Below are 22384 nucleotides of genomic sequence, written 5' to 3'. Positions count from 1 at the left end.
CCTGTTTCAACACTTAGCTTCTTTTATCTAGAGAGTGTTTGGGGGGGGGGGGGGTTGTGTGCAGAATAGATGAAAAGTTTTACACAAAACCTGTAGTCGTGGGAAACACACTGGCATATAATGAACAATTTTTGAGCATGCTAGTTACATAATTGCTAAGATATAAGATATATTATCCTGCCTCTGTCTTGAGGGGATTCAATTAATTTTTATGACTAGTTGTCTTGTATGTGGAGAGTTTAAATTATGAAAGTTAATTTAATACCACCTTCATTTATTTAACAGATATTAGCAGAGTGGTGCATACTTTCTTGAACAATAAACAGAGTGTGTATCTTATGACCTCTTATGACCTGAAGTGTGATATCTTAATTCATCCCCAGGAAATACTCTAGAGGTTTGGGAACAGCAATAGAGGAGGAATGATTAGTAAAGTACATTTTTTAAATTCTTATTAAGTGAAATAAGATTATTTACTTATATATAACTTTTCTTCCTAAGTTTTCCCAGCTACTTCTTTTTATTCCTGTCTTCAGATCTGGAGGGAAGAAGAGGGGACAGGATGATAAAAATTAAATGATAGAATTTTAGAATCAAAAGAAGTAATGCAGATTGAACAATCAGTCCTCAATTTGTAAATAAGGAAAATAATGTCCAGAGAATTTAAATGCCTAGCCACAACCCATACATAGTTGTGGATCTAACAGTGGAAATTAGGTGCTTTAAATCCCAGCCAGGAGGCACAGAATGCATAACAAGTAATTTCTGTGTCTCTGGAAGTGCTTTATGTACGTTATGCCTATTAATTTCTTGCATGGAATCTGTAGAACATACAGTTGCCGAGCTATTTAATCTTTTGTCACACCATGATAGATAAAAAGTATTTTGTAGGCTCAGAACTTGATTTCCAGGTAATAAATTAATGTACAACAAAAAAGAAGTTGTGAAGCACTATGGAAATTTGATATTTGGTGTATATAATACCTTGTTAGAGTAAAGAATTATTTTTTTATCTTTGTGGTTGTGTTTTGGGTAATGTAGAAAGCTGTATGCATCAGCAGGGAGACCTCTGCAACTATAGGAACTTGAGTTTTTTAATATTGAGAATTTCTAAGAGACATCCATATTGGCACTAATTTTTGTGTTTGCCTGTTCAACATTGCATACATAATATTTAAATGTCAGAGTCTCATATCTAAGGAAAACAAACATTCACTGGCAATTTCCAGTGTGATTAAAGCAATTTACTGAAATTATATCATCAAAGCAAAATATGTATGCTATTAGTAAGCAGAAACCCTGGAAGATATAGATCACAAACCATAGCACCTTAATTTATCTTTCTCTGGTACATCGATAAGTCAGGCTGCCCAAACTGGCCTAATTGATTTACTCATTTTTCATTTATTCAACAAGTAAATATTCAGCTTAGCTAGTATATACTTTGTTCTAGTCACTGGGGATACAGAGTGAACAGAATTAATAAAGCCCCCATTATCTTGTAGTCTAGTGTGGGGGATAGACAATAAAGAATTAGAAATATTATATATACTGTAATTTCAGGTAGCTATTTATCCTATGATAAAAAATAAATCAGGTAAAATTTAGGAGAGTTACTGGGGAAGAGGGAGGAGGAAGGTTAAAGAGGATAGTTGGTCAGGGTAGGTCTCTCTGAAAAGGAGTCATTTGAGCAGGCTCTAATAAGTGAGTAAACAAGCCATGCAGTGATAAAGCAGAAGAACATTACAGGGAGAGAACAGCATGGGCAAAGGTCCTGTGGCAATGGCCTTTAGAGGAGTCTAATAGAGGAGTAGGGAGGCTGCAGTGTAGTGAACTGGCAAAATGGTATGGAATTAGTTGGGGGAGATAGTCAGGGGCCAGATCGGATGGAGAAAACGGAAGTTAGAATTTGAAGTTAGTCCCTATCTTCTTGGAGCTTTCTCTTGAAAATGTATGCCTTAGATGCAGATAGACATAAGCTAGTTACTGATGCAGAATTTGTTAACGGAATTCCTGAGTATGCACTTTGAATACCTGCCTTCACAAGTCCAAGGACAAAGGACAACTGTTGTGAAGAAGGTGAATAATAGGGTGTTATGGACTGAATTGTGCATCACCAAAACTCTTAATGTTGAAGTCCTAATCCCCAATATCTTCAAATGTGATTGCATTTGGAGATAGGATCTTTAAAGAGGTAATTAATTTAAAATGAAATTATTAGGGTGGGCTCTAATTCAATGTTACTGATGTTCTTAGAAGAAGAAATTAGGATATGACATGTACAGAGAGGAAACCATGTGAAGACACATGAAAAAAGTCATCTATACACCAAGGAGAGGGGACTCAGAAGAAACCAGCCCTGCCCACACCTTGTTCTCAAACTTTGGGTTTACAGAACTCATGAAGCCACCCAAACTGTGGTGCTTTATGGCAGCCCTAGCAAACTAGTGAATCTGGAATCGTCAAAATTTTCTAGTTGGATGGTCAGCATGATCAAAGATGGTCCCCCATGGTTCCTGCCTGCTGCTATTCCCACCCTTGTGTGGTTCCCTCACACATAGAACAGAACTGATTTGTGTAACCCATGGGAAGTCATGGTGGCTTCTAAGGCTAGGTCAGTGATCAGCAAACTCATTAGTCAACAGAGCCAAATATCAACAGTACAACGATTGAAATTTCTTTTGAGAGCCAAATTTTTTAAACTTAAACTATATAGGTAGGTACATTGTTATTAACTTAATTAGGGTACTCCTAAGCTGGCCTTTGCTAAAAACGTCCTCAATCTGATTGAGGTACGTTCGCTGAGGTCGAACCCCTTCCAATTCTCCCATCCACACTTGTCTTGTCTACTTGTTTCGTCTCCTTTCCGAAAACCAACTTCTGCGCATGGGCCACGAAGTTTCAATCACACTGTACGTGTGCGCCCGTACATGGTATTTTGTGGAAGAGCCACACTCAAGGGGCCAAAGAGTCGCATGTGGCTCGTGAGCCGCAGTTTGCCGACCACTGGGCTAGGTCATAAGTGATATTGCAGCTTCTGCTAGCTTTCTCTTGGATCATTCACTCTGGAAAAAGACAGATGTCATGTTATAAGGACACATAAACAGCCCTATAAAGACATTTACATGGCAAGGGACTGAGGCTTCCTGCCAAAGCCAGGCATGTGAGTGATAAACTCTGGACGTGGACACTGCAGCTCTGGCTGACCTCCTCTAGCAACCTCATGAGAGACCTTGAGCCAGAACCACCCAGCCAGCTGCTTTCAAATTCTTGACCCATAGGGATCATTAAATAATAAATGCATATTGTTGCTGTAAACCACTAAGTCTAGGGGTAATTTGTGACATAACAATTGATCAGTAATATAATAATTAAAGAGAAAGGAACTCAGCAAGATAGCTACATCAATTCTTGTGACACTCATAGTTGGTCAGTGGGATTTTATTCAGTCTGAATGAAAGGAAAAGATGTTTGAGCTTCACTGTGAAGAGAAATTCCAAGCCTAGAATTACATTTAAAAGGCCTAACTAAAGTTTTGACTAGGGTCTTTGAAAGTTTGGCCTCTTGGAAACTCTGGAAGATGTTCTAATGCTAATAATAACACCTACAATTTATTTAACTGTACTTGTAAACACATGGTCTCATGGGTTTAATTTAATCTTAAAAACGGTGATTCTCTGCTTTTCCTAGAATTTGCAGTTATTCTTGTAAAAGTATCAAGACTGTTCCCCATAGAATGATGGATGAGATGATGTTTTTTCTTTTTATGATAGAAATGATGCCTTTGCAAATTAAAATAAGACTCTCATCTTGACATGCCATTTAATTTTGCATATACTACTTATACCAGGAAATGAGCAATTGAAAATATCTGCATATAATTGCAGCAGATATGTTGACTGAATATAAGTATTCGGTACTGAAACTCTACCTTAATTATCAAATTGTAATTTGGAGACGTAAGACGGCTGTTGGCTTTAAGTGATTACAGCTTGTACAAAATGAAAATAAAGCATAGAATCTTTGATAAAGTCAATACGATTTTTTTATCTTCTTGAATTTTAAAGAGGAAAATAAAAGTTATTTGATTTGAAAAGCACATTATTTCATGTCATTACTAGGTTTGTTAATCCAATTGTCCTATGCTTTTCTAGGTAAGGACAATGTATACTGTTGCACAGAAAAGCAGGGCAGTAAAATGAACACCTTGGCTTGCCTTTTCCTAGCTACAGGTGGAACTTCCAAACGTAACCTCAGACTGAGTCCAGGGCTTAGGTCAGTCATGGATGGAGACTGAGGAGAGAGGGCAGATACAAGTCTGCTCATGGAAGGAAGGTGATCTCTGCATTCCCCCAACACAACGATGTGATGAGGGAGCTAGAGGGTTAGCTCATCAAAGCAAAAGGTGCAAAAACAACACAATGGAGGGAGAAGAGATACAAAGTTCAGTGTAGACCAGAAGGGAGAAGAGCACACGTTAAGGAATTGGTACCTTGACGTTGAGTCCAGTTTACAAAACGCATTAGATTATGCATCAGGGAGTGGACAGGGCAAAGAAGATGAACAGACAATACTCTTGTAGCAAATACATGGGGGGCAGGGTGGTAGAACATTGATAGTATGGGCATTAAAGTCATATCCACTTCAGTGTAACTTCTGGTTTCACTATTTACTAATCAATAGCCTGTTGTTGGCAGGTTGTTAGGATGGTGCAACAAGATACCTAGCACAGGCCAGACTAGCAGGGAGAGGGCTCCATTCAGTCCTTTTCTAGATGGGAAGCTCAAATTCCCTGTGTTTGCTGATTCTTTTCCTTCTTAGAATTTTCCCACATTTGGTATCCTCATCTGTTTGAAATCCTGCTCTCCAAGGCTAGTCTTCATTTTGAATTTGTGGAAGCTGATAGCTTACTAGCTAGCAGGCATCTTTTAAGTCTCTGAAGGAACTTGGTGCCTTCAGAGTGCTTTGAGATCAAATCCTTGAAAGGACTAAAATACAGGTAATGTTTAAATAACCTGATTTTTAAATTTATTATTTAAATGTAAGTATATGTGTGTGTGTATTACACTCCTATCGCTGCAATAACAAATGACCACCAATTTAATGGCTTGAAAAAAGCACACATTGATTTTCTTGCAATCTGTAGACCAAAAACACTACAATATTAGTTGGCAACACTGTGTTCTTTCTGGAGGATCTAGTGGAGAATGTTCTGTCTTTCCTATCTTCTAGCAGCTGCCTATGTTTATTGGTTCATGGCTTACCCCCTCCATCATATTCAGATCTAGATGGTAGCATCTCCCAATCTCTCTCCCTCTCTGCTTCCATCATCAAATCTCCTCTGACTTTCCTGCTTTCCCCTCATGAGGACTCTTGTTATTATTTTGGGTCTGTCTGGATAATCCAAGCTAACATGCACATCTCAAGGTCCTTAGTTCTGCAAAGTTCCTTTTGCCACGTAGAGTAATGTACTTGCAGGTTCTGGGCATAAGGACATAGGTGGGCCATTATTTAGCCTATGATATTCCCCACTTAGGTTTAATGGTTGAAAACTCATAATTTATCTTTAATAACAGTCACAGCAGACAGTTTATTAGCAGGTTCTGCAGGCTGAAGGTTGTCATTTGCTGTTTACTAGTATAGTGATTGTCTGTTTTAAGTACCACAGCTGTAGGTATGTTTTCTTAATTTTTTTTTTTGTTTTTCCATTACAGTTGACATTCAATATTATGTTAGTTTCAGATGTGCAGCATAGTGGTTAGACATTTATAGAACTTACGAAGTGATCCTCTTAGTAAGTTTAGTATCCACCTGGCACCATACATAGGTATTACAATATTACCTATGCTCTACTTTATATCCCAGTGCCTGTTTTGTAATTGCCAGTTTATACTTCTTAATCCCTTCACCGTTCCCATCCAGTTCCCAACACCCCTCCCATCTGGCAAACATCCATTCTTGTGTTTTTATTTATTTTATTTTTTAAAAGTTATTTTTCAATTGTAGTTGGCATACAATATTTATTAATTTCAGGTGTATAGAATAGTGATTAGACCTTACAAAGTGATGGCCCGATAAGTATAGTACCTGTCTGATACCTTATGTAGTTATCCTATATAATAAAACCCTAATATGCAAATTGATTAAATGGCCAAACAACTGGTCGCTATGACATGCATTGACCATCAGGGGGACAGACGCTCAATGCAGGAGCTTCCCCCTGGTGTCAGTGAACTCCACAGGGGGAGTGCCGCTCAGCCAGAAGCCAGACTCCGAGGCAGCACTAAGGACCCTTCAGGGGATGTCCGACTGCCGGCTTAGGCCCACTCCTAGCTGACAGTCAGACATCCCTCTAGGGGTCCCGGACTGTGAGAGGATGCAGGCCAGACTGAGGGACCCCCTCCCCCCCCCCAGTGCACAAATGTTGTGCACTGAGCCTCTAGTTACAATATAATTCTATATTCCCTATGCTATATATTATATCTACATGACTATTTTTATAACTAGCAATTTGTACTTCTTAACCCCTTTCATCTTTTTACCCATCCCCCAATCCCTTCCCTATCTAGAAACCTCAAATTTGTTCCCTATAGCTATGAATTCATTCCTGTTTTATTTATTTTTTTGTTTTTTAGATTTGACATTTAAATGAAATTATTAAGTATTTGTCTTCCTCTATCTGGCTTACTTCATTTAGCATAATACTAATTCATCCCTGTTATGGAAAATGGTAAGATTTCATTCTTTTTTATAGCTGAGTAATATTTCATTGTGTTTATGTACCACAATTTTTTTATCCATTTATCTATCAATGGACACTTAAGCTGCTTCCATATCTTGGCTATTGTAAATAATGCTGCAATGAACATAGTGGTGCGTATATATTTTCTATTTAGTGTTTTGCATTTATTCAGATAAATATCCAGATGTGGAATTTCTGGGTCATATGGTAGTTTTATGTGTAATTTTTTGAGGAACCTCCATGCTGGAGGTTTTCCATAGTGGCTGCACCAATTTGCACGCCTACCAACAGTGCACAAGAGTTCTCTTTTCTCCACATCCTCACCAATACTTGTTATTCGTTGATTTATTGATGGTAATCAGTCTTACGGGTGTGAGGTGATATCTCACTGTGGTTTTAATTTGTATTTTTCTACTGTTTAGTAACACTGAAAATCTTTTCATGTGTCTGTTGGCCATTGGTGTGTCCTGTGGAGAAATGTCTCTTCAGGTCTCTGCCCATTTTCTAATCAGATTGTTTGTTTTTCTGGTGTTACGTTATATGAATTCCTTACACATATGGGTGAATATAGATTTTTATTGTCCTCATCCAAAGGCCTCCACAATGGAGATGTCAAGTAGTTTGCCATATTCTGTAGAAGAACACTATTTTGTTCCCTGTGTCACAGGGAACATTCTGCTAGATGGTACTGGTTAAGTTGTAGCTCTGAAGTCTAGTGAAACTGAAAAGTAATAAATAGACATTTTCTCTGTTTTGTGACAAATATTTTCCTTTGGTATGAGTAATTGAAGTTTGCCTTTCAAATGTGGAAGGAAGGCAATTCAGAAACCAAAATGGAAATATGTGCTTTAGAGACAGGAGACTTGGGAAATGGCAGAGTCACATCGGCAATCCTGTGCCTTGGAAGCGTGACCGTGCCCTTAGGTTGTCTTCAATTTATATCCAATTTTGTATCTTGGTGCCTTGAAAACTATGCTATCAGGGCCCTTAACTTACTCAGATTAAGAGCATAAACAATCTGAACCACATCTATTTTGCAAGTCCCAGAATTTGGGCCAAAAGTGTTTTGGCTTTTGGCTGAGTTGGCCTCTAAGCACCTTTGTATTAGTTTTCTTTGTTAAACCAGCCTATCTTAATTATTGGAAAGAATACATACAGGTGACTTGTGGTGAGGAGTTCTCACGCCCCCTCCCAAAACAAACTGCCAAATGAGTAAGGGGTCACTTCTTCTATGAACAAGAAGATGTTTGCTGTTCATCAGCAGAACTTTAATTTCTGTAACTTTCAGACCCTGATCTTTATTGAACCCCAAACATCCTGGGAAGATGGAAACTATTATCAGTCACTGAAAACTGGCTTATTATTGTATTTTTAGTCATTCATAAAGACAGTCGTTGACTCATTACTCACTTATCAACAATCTCCTGCTCAGTGTCAGCTTTAACTGATATATTTTAACTACACACTAAGGGACAAAGCACCACGGTAGGTACCATGATCACATAAAGCAAATATAACATAGTTTTTACCTTTCAAGACCCAATGATCCTTTAAGGGTACATAGCAAATGTAAGAATTATTTCAAATCTAAGTAGTAGATAAGTTGATGTTGAATTTTATTATTAAACTTCAAACAACTGGGCATACACATTCATTCATAGCATCTCTGGATGGCTTCATAATCTGTGGCGATCATTTCCCTTCATTCTTCTCCCACAGGCACGTTCTAACTTTCTTGTTTTCTATCTTACCTGTGTTTTATTGTATTACTTGTTTAGCGCAGGCTCCAGTGTTTCCCTTTGCCTGATAGGGTTCCTTGAGGTAAAATGCCTGTGTTTAGATTAGTGGCCTGGCCAAGGCTTGGCCACACAGCCACTTCTGTCCTCATGCTGCCCCTACCACGCTTGGACCTTTGAACTGGCACCGTGAAACCAGCCACATGTGGCTACTGAGCACTGGAAGTGTGGCTAGTCCACACTGACTTGTGATGTAGGTAAATGCAAAACATGCACTGAATTTCAAACAGGAATTAGGGAAAACGAAAGAAAAATATCTCATTCATACTTTTTAATGCTTTTAAGGTATATTTGATTAAAAATAGTAAGATAGTTCTGTTTTACTTTTTAAATATGGCTACTAGAAAATTTAAAATTATGTGATTTATGTAATATGCATATTACATAACATTTAAAATGAAAAAGCACATTCCATATTCCACAGCCCTGCTCTAGGGCAGCAACTTTTATAGTAAATGGCCAGATAATAAGTGGTTTTGGCTTGTGGTCACAGGCGGTATGTAATGAATGAGTATGGCTGTATTCGTGAGCTCTCCAGGACAGGGCCGGACTGGATTTGGCCGATAGGCCATAGTTTATGGACACTTGACCTAGACTTTAAGCAATAGGCACATATTTCCTGCAAGAATATTGATTTCAGTTGGGTTTTGGATTTCTGCCTCTCTCTGTTTGAGTCATTTGTAACTCACAGACACGCCCACATCTCCCTGTGATTCCAGCAGTGCTCTTGGCTGGCCATTTTCACATTTCCCAACTGTCTTGGAATAAAGGTCTATGTGTGAGGCCCCCACAACAGAGAGTCATAAAAATCACTAATTTGCATGTAAGACAGGATATGATAAATGTTAAAGCAAAGTGCTGTGGGAGCACAGAAGGATGTGGTTCAAGTGAATTAATTTGCAGTTTGGCAAGGAAATGTTTGGATGGAAACAGTAATTCCTCCTTTTCTAGGTCATGGTCACTGCAGGGTCATGAGTTGGGTGGTAGAAAAGGCCCTTGAATTCTTCCAGACCACCCAGGCTGTTGTCAAGTACAGTCCAGCAGAAGGGCCCTGGGGGGACCCTGTGGCCAGGATGCACTGCAGCTTAAAGCTTTATGTCCATGACTCCACATTTGCCGGTTTGGTTCCCAAGTGGGCTATTTGGCTTTCTCCAAAGCCGAATGGCCTGATGAAAGGGCATTGTATTTAATCAGGAGAATGAGGTTTCAATTCATACTTCAAATCCTTGCATTAAACCTTCATATGCCAAAGGTTTTCCATTACTCTTTAGCCTAACATTTTCTTAAATGGCACTGATCAGTCGATAAGGTTTATTGTACACACTGTACGAGTGATATTGTACTAAATACCATGGACATAAAATTCTGACTTTGCAGGGAAGTGATGAAGGTAGCTGGGCAGAAGACCGCTATGTTTAACATTTTACTTGATCATAGAGGACCAACATGAAACATTCCTCTGTTCCCTCTCCCCATCCCTGGCACACGTATGTATTAGTGCCTGCAAAGTGTAACAAGATGAACTTGGCGCAGCTTGTCTTTGCTATACATGTGCCCATGAATTCCAGTGCACTGCCTAAAATCCATAGGAGAGAGAATGTTCTAACAGAGCCACAGGATGTGCTTCTACAAGGCTGATCTCACAAACTGCTGCTAAGGTATTTTCATGAAGTAGCTTTTCTTGGGGATATGTGTGGAGGTATTCATTCTAGCCCAAGGGACAAGGCTAGAAAGCTGATATTCAATTCAATGCTATTGCTATATGTACTGAGCACCTATTATGCGCCCAGTGCTGCTGTTAACCTACAGAGATAAGAATATAAAGATTAATCCCACTCTAACATTGGACAGAATTCTGTTTCTAACTATGTCATAGGAATAATTTAAAATATTGATGTTTCGTGGTTTACATTGCGTCTGGATTGGCTAAGATGTCTATATTCACCACCACCACCACCATACCACCATCAAATGTTTATATATCTTCCACATCAGAATTAATTCTTTTGACTTTTATTCCAGGTTTTGGGGTAAAGGATGAAAGTCAAAGTGTATAATTTCAATGTTTCAAAAGCTTTTTAAATACCTGAATTATTGATTTTTTGGGTGAATGTTTTGTTCAAAATGAAAATTTAAAACTGCAACAAGTTGTATTATCGTTTCTTCCTTTACCCCCAGCAGTATTATTTTGCACAATTACTCAGTGGACAGTTCCATCTAAAGTGAATGTCAATTTGGGGTAAATAGGCATGCCAGATAAAAATTGGTTTAAAATCCAATGGTGTTCTCTCTGCCCTGGTTTTTTTTCCAAACCACCTCCAAAAATGAATTCTCTCTTCAGGATCTCTTTTTATTGTTCTACTTTTTTTCAGGACTATAGGTGAAAGAATAATTTGAAATTATTCTGGCCTTTTCCTATTTTTTCAATTGCCCTCCCTCTTCTTCACCCTGTAATATAAGATGCCTCATTCCTTATACCTTGCTTCCTTTCTTATTTCCTACTAAATGAGAGCTTTGGGAAAAGGGCTACAATTTTTCATCAAAGAATGGATCAGCATAATTTGGGAGAATTTAAGAAAAAAAAAGTTAAGCTATTTTGAGCAACTGATGAAAATATAAATATTTGACATATATTATCAACTCTGTTCTTTTAAATTAATTTTTCAAAAGGGCAATGAAGATCTGTGAAAAAGCATTTAAAATGAGCAATTGGTTTTATGTGACATATTTAAGAATACTTTGAATTCATTTTCATTTTGAACAATAACTGATTCAAACAGTTTCTGTGATTACACTATCCATTACTATTTGGAAATTAGATGTAGTGCCACACTATAAAGTGCCAAATTTCCACCCAGTGAAGAATTAATCAAATGACATACAATATGTATTATAACATATTGGTTGTGTATCTCACATTTATCTCTTTATTCCTATGCAAAAAAAAAAAAAAAAAAAAAAAAAAAAAACCACTGTAGGAAATAATTACCAATTTGACTTAATTGGGTACCCTATTAAAGAATCTCATTTTTTTTGTTCTTAAAAAAGGTAAAATACACAAGACGTATTACTTATCCCAGGAATCAGGTCTGTAATGGTTAGTGGCACGTTAGGTATTTTTATAGTATCTTAATTTTTTTTTTATTTAAGAAAATGGAATTTTAGTAGAGACTGGTTGCTTATTCCATAAAATTTCAAGGAAAAAAAAGTTATCATTTCTGATCAGCGTCCAGGTGAATAGCATGGATTTAAAAGTTAACTCTTTTTTATGCAGAGAGCCACTTAGTCTCCTTGTTGAGTTTCTTCACCCACTCCAACTGCTGAAAAGAGGACCATCCCATAAAGGCTGTCAGGCACCTTCGGGTTCATGAATTATTCCTTGACGTGAGTTAGAGAATCCGTTTAGTACAGTATAAATCACTTTTGTTCTGCAAAGCATTTTGCAAACCTATGCATTTTCTTTGCCTGGTAAGCTTTCTCTTTACCCCAACCCTCTAATATCCTCATCTTTTCCTTTCAAATTCAGGCCAAGTGTTCTTAGAATGGAAGCTAACGCTGCATTCACTTGATTTCTTTTCCTTAAGTGACTCACACTTTTGTTTTTCTTAAAATCATAGTGTGCAAGCACAGGGATTTCTGTCATTTCTCATGGAAAGTACCAGTAGCCAGTTCAATTTGTTCATTCTGATAGCAGGAGACATTTATTAATTTGTGTGAATGAATCACTTTTACCTCTACACGAAATGTAAATTTGGGAAGGATGAATCATTACTATTTATTTATTTATGCCATTCCTTTTTGAGCTGATATCTTTCAGTCTACATAGTATATAGCTCAAAATGTAAAAGCATATATTTTTAGGAAAGTACATTATTAGTAGACATAGCTCTTATTTTATCTGTGTCCTCAATTAACATCTAATGTGTTTTAACTCTTCACATAGCACTGCATATAATTTTTTTAAAGCACCCAAAAAACTTGGCCTGGGCACCATTCCATCCCCTTTACCCTCCTGTCCAGCTCCATTGCTCCCCAACTATTCTCCGCCCAACTAGGAGAAAGAAGCACAATAGCACAATTCATTGCAGGCACATTCAAAATGGAACATATTAATTCACCCTGAGCTCAATGAGAAGCTCTTATTTAGGCTTTGAGAATAAAACTAGTATGTACTTTCAAAGAATCAACATTTTTTCCTCTGTTTACACTCAAAATTTTAAAATGGAATTATTAACAATTCTGCGACACCTAGCACCGAATTGGCATTTAATATGCTGATGGTTGATGGCTGAGACTTGTGTGAAGCGCCTCTTGCTGTGCTGGGCCCTGTTCCAAGTACCATGTGTATGTTAAGTCATTTAATCCTCACAACAACCCTAAGAGAGAAACAACTATAATCATCTACAGGTGAGGAATTTGAGACACAGAGAGGTCAAGCAACATGTCTAAAGTCACACAGCTTGCCTTGTTCATAGCGAATCTGGGATTTCAACCTAGATAGTCTGTCTCCAGGGCTATTCTGCCTTCCTAGTATCTAACATCATTAATACTCAGTTTTACCCAGCCCCTGTTGAGTCTTTAAGACATCATTTTTGCTGAATAAACAAATGAGCAAATAGAAGCAAAAAACACTCTGGAATTTATTATACTTTGGTACAAAATTAAGCATGGTAGATTTGACTGCAAGTTACTGACAAATGTGAAAAGGGAAAGGGGGTAAAAATAATATTGGATATGCGTTATGAGCCGACCATACTGGTCCTATGAGGGGGATATTTTCCGGATTTGCAGATAAAGGAGAATGAAGCCAAGAAGGTTAATAAATGTGCATGGCGTGGTAAGTGGTGAAGCCAGCATTCTGAACAGCTCGGTGCTGCTCCAAAGCTGCTCTGGAGCTCGACCTTCCCCAGAGAATGTGTATCAGTCTGTTTCAACCAGAGAAGCAGAACCAGTAATACATGTATGTGGCCAACCCAAACCTTCTGCGGGCCACCTGCAGGTCACCACCTCGCACCCTTGCTTCAAATAATTGACACTGTTTTCGTACAATCAGGGCATAATGTGGCATTACTTGCCAATTTTGGAGTGTCTCTTTTACCAAAGAAAAATGCATTATTCAGTATGTATGTGGTCCTTGCTTGGGGAATCTTTTTCTAATATCTGCTATGTATCAGGCACTATTTTAAGTTATTTACATAAATTTTATTGTTTAATCTTCATAACACATCTGTGAGCTAAGCTGTATCATGAGTTTCTTCTTACTAGTGGGGGTACAAAGAGTAACTAAAGGGTCTCGGTGGCGGTGCAGTTGGCATTCAAACCTGAGCAGTCTGGCTGCATAGTTTGGGCTCTTAAAAATGAGTTTTCACTAATGTATTCCAACCGAGAGTAATGAAGGTTAAGTTAGTGACATTTAAACCTGCATTGTCCAGCTGAGTGCTGGGCCTAGCAGTCTTCCACATCTGGCTTATATATCTCTGCTTAGAAACGTCTGTTATACCTGGAAAGATGCTCAGAGCAAGCACAAAGCAAAAGTCAGAAAATGTTAAAAATAACAACCCGAGATCTCTGTCTCCTCATGAAGTTCATCTGGTCCTGTTAAAACTCTAATAACTGAACCATCTTGTAAGCTGTACGAAAGACCCAACTTATACTTCATTCTACTTTATAGCAAAGAGTGCTGTGCACTTGCACTTAGGTGCATGAGCAATGCCTTAATGTACTATCCACACTTCAGCTTTCTGTGGTAATATTTAAAAGTCTTATAAGTATTGCTAAATAAAACCTGAAAAAAAGGAAAAGTCTTAATGCATCTGATATTCATTTGGTTTAGCAGGGCCTGAATTGCCAGATGTCTATTAGGAAACTAGACATTGGAAGGTAATTGGGGGTGGAGTTAGGGGTGACCCATCAGGACAGGTCAGTACATAGGGGCAAAAGAGTGAATGTGGCAAAATACACATGACATTTATTAACAGAAAATGTAGACTATAAACCTCCACTCATGCTATTAGAGTGGAAATGCAAATACGGAATACACACATGAACAAGGAATGAAGGGTGACAGATTGAGAACTATGCAGTTGGTGATGTGTATATGGGTGATTTTATTTTTTTGGCATTCCGTTATTTCATTACTATCTGAAATAATGTATTAAAAAAGGAAAATAAAGATAAACAGATAAGGACAAGAAGTTGGGAAACCAAATAAATATACTATATGAGAAGAGCAAATGAGAACAAAACACTATTTTGTGGTAATTTAAAAAAAATACACACACACACACACACACATATATATATATATATATATATATATATATATATATATACACACACACATATATATTAGAGGCCCAATGAATAAAATTCATTCCAGCCCCCACCCGGCCAGGGGGCCTCTGCTGCCTCTGCCTCGGCCCCGGCCAGGGGGCCTCTGCTGCCTCTGCCTCGGCCCCTGCCCAGTGCGGCTTTGTCTTGTCTGGAAGGAAGGTTGTCCTGAAGGACATCTGGTCTAATTAGCATATTATGCTTTTATTTTATTTATATATATATGTGTGTGTATATATATATATATATATGTGTGTGTGTGTGTGTGTGTGTGTGTATATATATATATATATATATATATATATATATTATAGTATTCTTCAAAGCAATGGTTGATGCTTATTCCACATTGCTTCATTTTCTGAGGTAAATAAATGAAATGAGCAATGTTTCCATGTGTAATATATGTGTCATTGATCCTGAATGAGTGACCTACTTAGAAATTGGGTCAGGGTGATTATTCTTGGTATGGTTTTGTTTGTTGTTATATATATTTTGATAACATTTTATCCCTTTTTCAAATCTAGCTGAGTTCTCAGAACTAATTAAATCAAAGATTTTTTTTTTCCTTCACATTCCAACTTTGGAGTATACTTTAATATTATAACGGGACCCATTGTATATGGATAGAAGTATTTTTTAATGCATGTGTGAGAGTTCAGTAAAGCTTGCTTCTGTGGCAGGAAAATCCATCTGTTTAACACAATATGACTTTACCTCTCATTTATGTCAGAGTTCAGGGAGGACATTCCTGGTTTTGCAGCTCTGCTCCAAGCAGTAATTCCGGGCCCAGGCTCTTTCTGTCTTGTGGTGTCCCCTCATCACTTTATGATCTCAGGCTTACAGTGGGGGCCATATTATCCCAATCAGCAGATCACTTGTGGGAGGTTTTCATGGACTGACTGGGTCTGGAAGTAGCATGCATTCTTTTGCCCAATTCTATTGGCTAGAATTCAGCAACAGGGCCACGTGACTAATGGGAAACAGTGTAGCTGTGTGTGGAAGAAAGAGAGGAATAGGATGTGGTGACCACATAGCCTCTGTCACAATCGACCTTCTTGTAGCTATTTTACTCTTTCTTATTCACATGGAACATTTTCATCTTCTTCCCAAGGGAAATCCTGAACTATTAGGAAGGGCCAGCAATAAAAATCCAGTGATCTTCAATTGTAAATACAATTTTTTTTTTAATTTTTATTTTTTAAAATTCTTTCTTGTTGAAAGTTTTACATGTCTCTTCTTTTCCCCATTGGCCTCTTCCCATCAGCTCCCAACCCCCCCCCCCCCCCATTACATGCCCCTGCCCCCTATAGTGTGTGTCGATTGGTCATGCTCATATCCATGGGTACAAGTCCTTTGATTGATCTCTTACCGCCCTCCCCACCCTCCTCTGCCTTTCCTCTGAGGTTTGACAGTCTGTTCGACACTTCTCTGTCTCTGGATCTGTTTTTGTTCATCAGTTTATGTTGTTCATTATATTCCACCAAATGAGTGAGATCATGTGATATTTATCTTTCTCTGACTGTCTTATTTCATTTCACATAATGCTCTCTGGGTCCATCCATGCTGTTGCAAATGGTAAGAGTTCTTTCTTTTTACAGCAGTGTAGTATTCCATTGTGTAGATGTACCACAGTTTTCTAATCCACTCATCTGCTGATGGACACATAGGCTGTTTCCAAATCTTAGCTATTGTAAATGATGCTGCTATGAACATAGGTGTGCATATGTCCTTTTTGATTGGTGTTTCTGATGTTTTGAGACATATTCCTAGAAGTGGGATTACTGGGTCAAATGGGAGTTCCATTTTTAATTTTTTGAGGAAACTCAATATGGTTTTCCACAGTGGCTGCACCAGTCTGCATTCCCACCAGCAGTGCAAGAGGTTTCCTTTTACTCCATATCCTTGCCAGCACTTGTTGTTCGTTGATTTGTTGATGATAGCCATTCTGACAGGGTGAAATGATACCTCATTATTGTTTTGATTTGCACCTCTCGGATGATTAGTAGCTTTGAGCATGCTTTCAAATGTCTGTTGGCCTCCTGTATGTCCTCTTTCATAAACTGTCTATTTAGGTCCTTTGCCCATTTAATACAATTTCTAATTTAGTAGAAACAGAGAGCAGGTGGGGAAAGCTAGATCAAGCTACATATCACCATGACACATGACAAAAATTGCAAAGGATATCATCCCCCTCAACAATATGAAACAACTTCGGTCTCAACAACACTGCAAAAATGTTTATTTTCTATTTTAAAATTCGTATGTATGTATATTTTAACTCTATCTACATTTAATGGTTTGAGTGTAGGCTGAATGCTTATTAGTTGATGCTTTAATGAATGATGCAAATATGAGAAAACAGAGCCATTATATTTTGACAATAATAAAGAAGTTGAACTCCAGTTAGTGTAAGTCACTTCTCAATATCAAACCACTTGTGAGTAGCATGATTTTCATCATCCCTACTGCATTTCAACATTTTAGATTTCTTTCTTGAATTACCTACTGAATGGCAACACCATCCACTGACTTAGTGAACACACACATGCGTCTCTATGATAAATTCCTTTAAATGAATTCCCATTCACTTGCTAGCATTCTTAAGATTGGGCCTCAAATTTCCAGATTACTTTCAGAGAACAAAACTGCATGCCTTTTTCACCCCCACCTCCTCAGAAGCCTAGATTTGAAAGAAGAGAACTTTTACAATGTCATACATAGGAGAGAGTCACCGTGACACCCTTTGGACTTCTCGTTCAATATGTTCTTCTGACATGAAGATTTAAAACGCTGCCTTCTGTAAGCTTGGAAATAAAGGTTAGCATATATGAGATGCATTTTTTTTATTTCACTACTGAAAAGGCAGGGCAAAAAATAACAAGTCTATTAGAATGTTATATTCACTTCTACGTGATAAAGCAGCCAAAAGCAGCTTCTCATCAATTCTCCAGGTCAGGAAAGAAGGAGGTAATGAACTTCACAGGTATACCAAGGTTCCCAGTGGCTGAATTTACATTTCAGATTCCTGATCCTTGATGATGTGGTGGGTTGAGAAAATGGCTGCTCAGTTGTTTCTTACAGAAATCAATACAAATTAAAGTGAAAATAATAATCTCTCCACAAAAAAAGGGCATATTTGAAAAAGAACTGCTCCAAATATTTGCAATGCTTACAAATAGTTTTTATCTCATCATATTGCAGGAAAGTATTATACATTCCAGCACAGAAAAAAAAAGTCTATAACAGCTATCACTGGACTCCAGACATTTAGCTAGGTGGTGTAAAGTATTCGATTTAAGAATTAATGAATCCATGCGAATAACAATAAATGAAAAATAAAGGTAACAGGTACATAAATGTTGCGAAGAAGTAGGGCATTAATCGCAATTTTCCGGTGTAGACCATGAGTTAGGGAGGGGGAGGAGTGAGCTGGAAAGGCCAGTTGTGGAAAGCGCTAAGGAAGAACATGAAATCCAAACGCGAGTTCAAGAAAGAGCGGGGTGGGGAGTGGCCTTAAGCAAGCAAATCTCACAGGATCCTTTATTTATTCAACAAAAGTTTACTGAGTGACTACTATGTACCAGGCATAGTACTGGCGACTGAGGATAGAGACAAGGGTCGAGGTCAGAAATTATAGTCCTGTTCAGACAGAAGCGTGTTGTGGAATAATATGGAGAGTATATTCCTTTTTGTGGTGTGAAAGGTATGCCTATACATGAGCATATATTCTTGGAAAGTGAAGAAATAAGAACAATGTTAGGAGTGGTCAACTTTAGGTAATGGGGAAGTAGGATGAGGGGACCTTTAAAATTTTATTAAAATACTTCTGGGTTTGAGTTTTTTATTTTAAAAAGTATGTTTTTAAATAAAAATATACCTTAGGTTTAAAGAAATCACTTGATTTGTTAGTTTTCTCCCTGAGATAATTGTGTTTCTGAGTCTCATTAATGCCAATCTTCCCATCCTATTTTCTCTGCGATTTCTCGATGGATAGAGCAGTGCAGTGGGAATATGCCTGGTCACACTGACCAAGAGAGCACATGGTTCTTCATTCCCTTCCAGCTGGTTGGCCTTTGTTTAGAGCGCTGAACATCCATCAGGGTGCGGTGGAATGTGAGGTGAACGCTATTTTATGGGCCTTGTGACTAGAAATTTCCTGGAGGGAAGAGAAAACTCCAAACTATGTGTTGAAAGATAATTCAATTGGAACAAACCGTGTAGTATCAAAGATTGGGATGTCAGCATACAACCTCTTGAATGTAGATTTGCTAATTGGGAATGAGAGAATAATGTAAACTAAATTGAGCTAAAGTTTAACTTTATCTGAACAATGAAGAAGAGATTTGTCAAGCACAATAGTACTGTTATAAAGATAACCAAAGTCTTGTTTATTCTGCTCTATAGAACTCCTATTGAAGATTTAGTGAGCTAATTAGCAGTATGCAGATATACTAGTAATTATAAACCGGCTTATCTTTTAATTAAAATTGGCTCAGAATTATGTGTGTGTGCATAATACATGATAAAATATTATGCACCATTATAGATGATTTTAAGAGGAGTTTTTAACTGATCGGGGAAAACATGTTTATGAGATATGTTTAAAACCCTGTGGCATTTTCATATTCGCTCATAGATCCAGTTGAGGGATAATGAGACCATTAGAATTTTTCTAGCTCATCTTCATGAACAAAGCATCCATTTAACAGCAGTACATGTGAGAAAAGCTTAAAGATTTTATAGACTTCCAAATCTATTCTGTTTTTAAGAAACTAAATGTAAAAATGAATAGCAATATAATTGCCTTAATATACAGAGTGTCCCCAAAAGTGTATATACACTGTAACAGCTGATAGCTCAGTTTCAAAAATGAAATGTGTTTTAATAAACACTGCCCATTACTCAAAGGGTATGTATACATTTTGGGGGACACCCTATTTTTCTACTTATCAATATTACAGATTTTTGTAAAATTCTAACAGATTTCATCCCTAATCTTGGTCTGGACTGACTACACAGAGTGGGACAAAAGTCAGTTTGCAGTTGTTTAAATGGAAAAAAGTACAATAAGTAATAAATGACAATTCACTTGATCTTAGTCAAAAGGCCCATATGATAATAAACTGTGTTTTGCTTACTCATAACTATAAACCTACTTTTGTACCAGCCTATGTATTGCCATGATTCACTTATATATTTTCTCAGTGAGACAGAGTTCATCATTGTCCATAAATCATTAGCCTTTTTGGAGGATAATTTGCAAGGTGTATTCCCTTAGAGAGTGGAAGTTAAGATAGACATAGATAAACAGCAGTCGAAGAGCAGAGAGATTAGAGAATGAAGGAAAAGTAGAGGTTTGGGTGGCCTCTGTAACATGATTACTTAGACTTTTCTAAGTTTACAGTTTAAAAATAGTTTAAACTCATTGGTTACTTCATTACTAAAATGTTGTTAGTATAGTAAATAACCTAGGAACTAGTCATTTAGAATGAATTTTTCCACGTGAGATTGCGAAGCTTTTCAGTGCTCTTGGTACTCCAAGCAGTCCATGAGCCTAGGGATGAATTACTTTATTTCTGTGAGCCTCAGTTTACTGATCAGTAAAATATTTAGACTAATACCTACAGCATGGTTATGCAGTGAGACCACACATAAAACACGGAGCACAGGGCCTGGCCCATAATAGATGCTTAACAAATCAACAAGAGTTCTCATGCATTGCCTATGAGTTGTGAGCAGAAGATACTCCCTGAGAAGAGTTGTCCAAAGTTCATTCTAATTAGAGTCCTAGTAAGAGACACCAGGTCTATGTCAGGGACTGGGTTATTCCCTACCTGGCCCAAACAGCTGAGCAGGAAACAAAGAGGTTCTAGTTACTTCCAAAACAGGCTGTTTTGGTTTTGTTATCATTGTTTAATTTCTTTTTTTACCACTCTCCATGACAATGTAGATATTTGTGGAATTTCTACAGGTCAATAGCTTTGCTTTAGATCAAGGGACATTATTATGCTTTCCAGTGATGAAAAGCAGGGAGAACGGGTGGAAATGAAACAGCTGTAGTTATACTAAGTTTCATACCCAAGATTGCTCTGAATTGATTTCTTTCATATCTCCTCTTTCCTTTCATGTACCAGTTGTGCACTGAGTTGTTATTACTATAGCTTCTCCACATTATTATTCTATCCCCAAAGAGTTTCCTACACTTCAGTCAAGAGCACAGTCTTTGTCAAGTCATTTGGTTTCTCTGAACATGCCCTTTGCTCATCAAGGCATGTACTTTCTTTTTTTATATATATATATATTTTATTGATTTTTCACAGAGAGGAAGAGAGAGAGATAGAGAGTTAGAAACATCGATGAGAGAGAAACATCGATCAGCTGCCTCCTGCACATCTCCCACTGGGGATGTGCCCGCAACCCAGGTACATGCCCTTGACCGGAATCGAACCCGGGACCCTTCAGTCCACAGGCTGACGCTCTATCCACTGAGCCAAACCGGTTTTGGCAAGGCATGTACTTTCATATCTGCTTGTCACAAAAGACCCACCAATCTTAGGCTGGCCATCCTGTATCTTGATATATGTTATTCTAATGTATATGTGTATGTGCATGTGTGTGTGTGTTTTGACAGCCTATTCCTTACTTTCCTCCATCTTTCTTTTTTATAAGAATAAAGAAGTCCTCTTCATCAATTAAAAATAGGTCTTAGGTGCAAATTCTTCTGGAGTAAGCAACACATGAAATTAAATTTGGATGAGTATGAGAAAGTTGTGAGATCCTTGCTTGAGAACAGGGTCGGAGGCTGAAGTAGTAATGTTTTAATGGAGCAGAGATGAAAAAAATAGGGAGAAAGAATGGGTCAACAAGACAGAAAAAAAAGGCGAAGGTTGAGTGCTGATGAGAACTTTTTGCCTTCTTCATGCTTTTGTCCAAGGCTAGTTCTAAGTTAACAGTGTTCAGCCCAAATGGCAGCATTGCAGGGAACAGATATGCAATGAATTGAGGACTAGGGATAGCAAGAGAGGCCCATGCCACGTTCATTGTTTAGGGCTTCAATAATAATAAAAAGAAAACAAGTGCCAAATTAGGTCACAAAAATTGTAGTATGGCTTAAATTATTGCAATCAACATGCTAACACTTCTTTTACTGAGAGAGAAAGCCAGCAGTCTAGATTTGAGGCTCTTGCTAATTGTGAGCAGTGGGCCGAGTGGTCTTCTTGGGGTCCCCATCCCAGGCCTGGCATCGATTGATACTATTAGTTATGCTTTGATCCATTTCCATGTGGCACGTTTGAGACTGATTATTCTTAGGTAATCATTATACCTCATTGTGGGAGGTGCTGTTTACTTACTGACGCCCTTACACTGGTGGCATGTGGAAGAGAATCCCCAAAAGCTGTTTCTTGATATTTATATTGAAAAGCTGCCGGAACCGGTTTGGCTCAGTGGATAGAGCGTCGGCCTGCGGACTGAAAGGTCCTAGGTTCGATTCCGGTCAAGGGCATGTACCTGG

The sequence above is a fragment of the Myotis nattereri genome (assembly GCF_964212035.1).
Source record: "Myotis nattereri genome assembly, chromosome: 12".
Classification (NCBI taxonomy): Eukaryota; Metazoa; Chordata; class Mammalia; order Chiroptera; family Vespertilionidae; genus Myotis; species Myotis nattereri.
The sequence above is the reverse complement of the archived record's forward strand: the minus strand, read 5'-3'. Positions refer to the sequence as shown.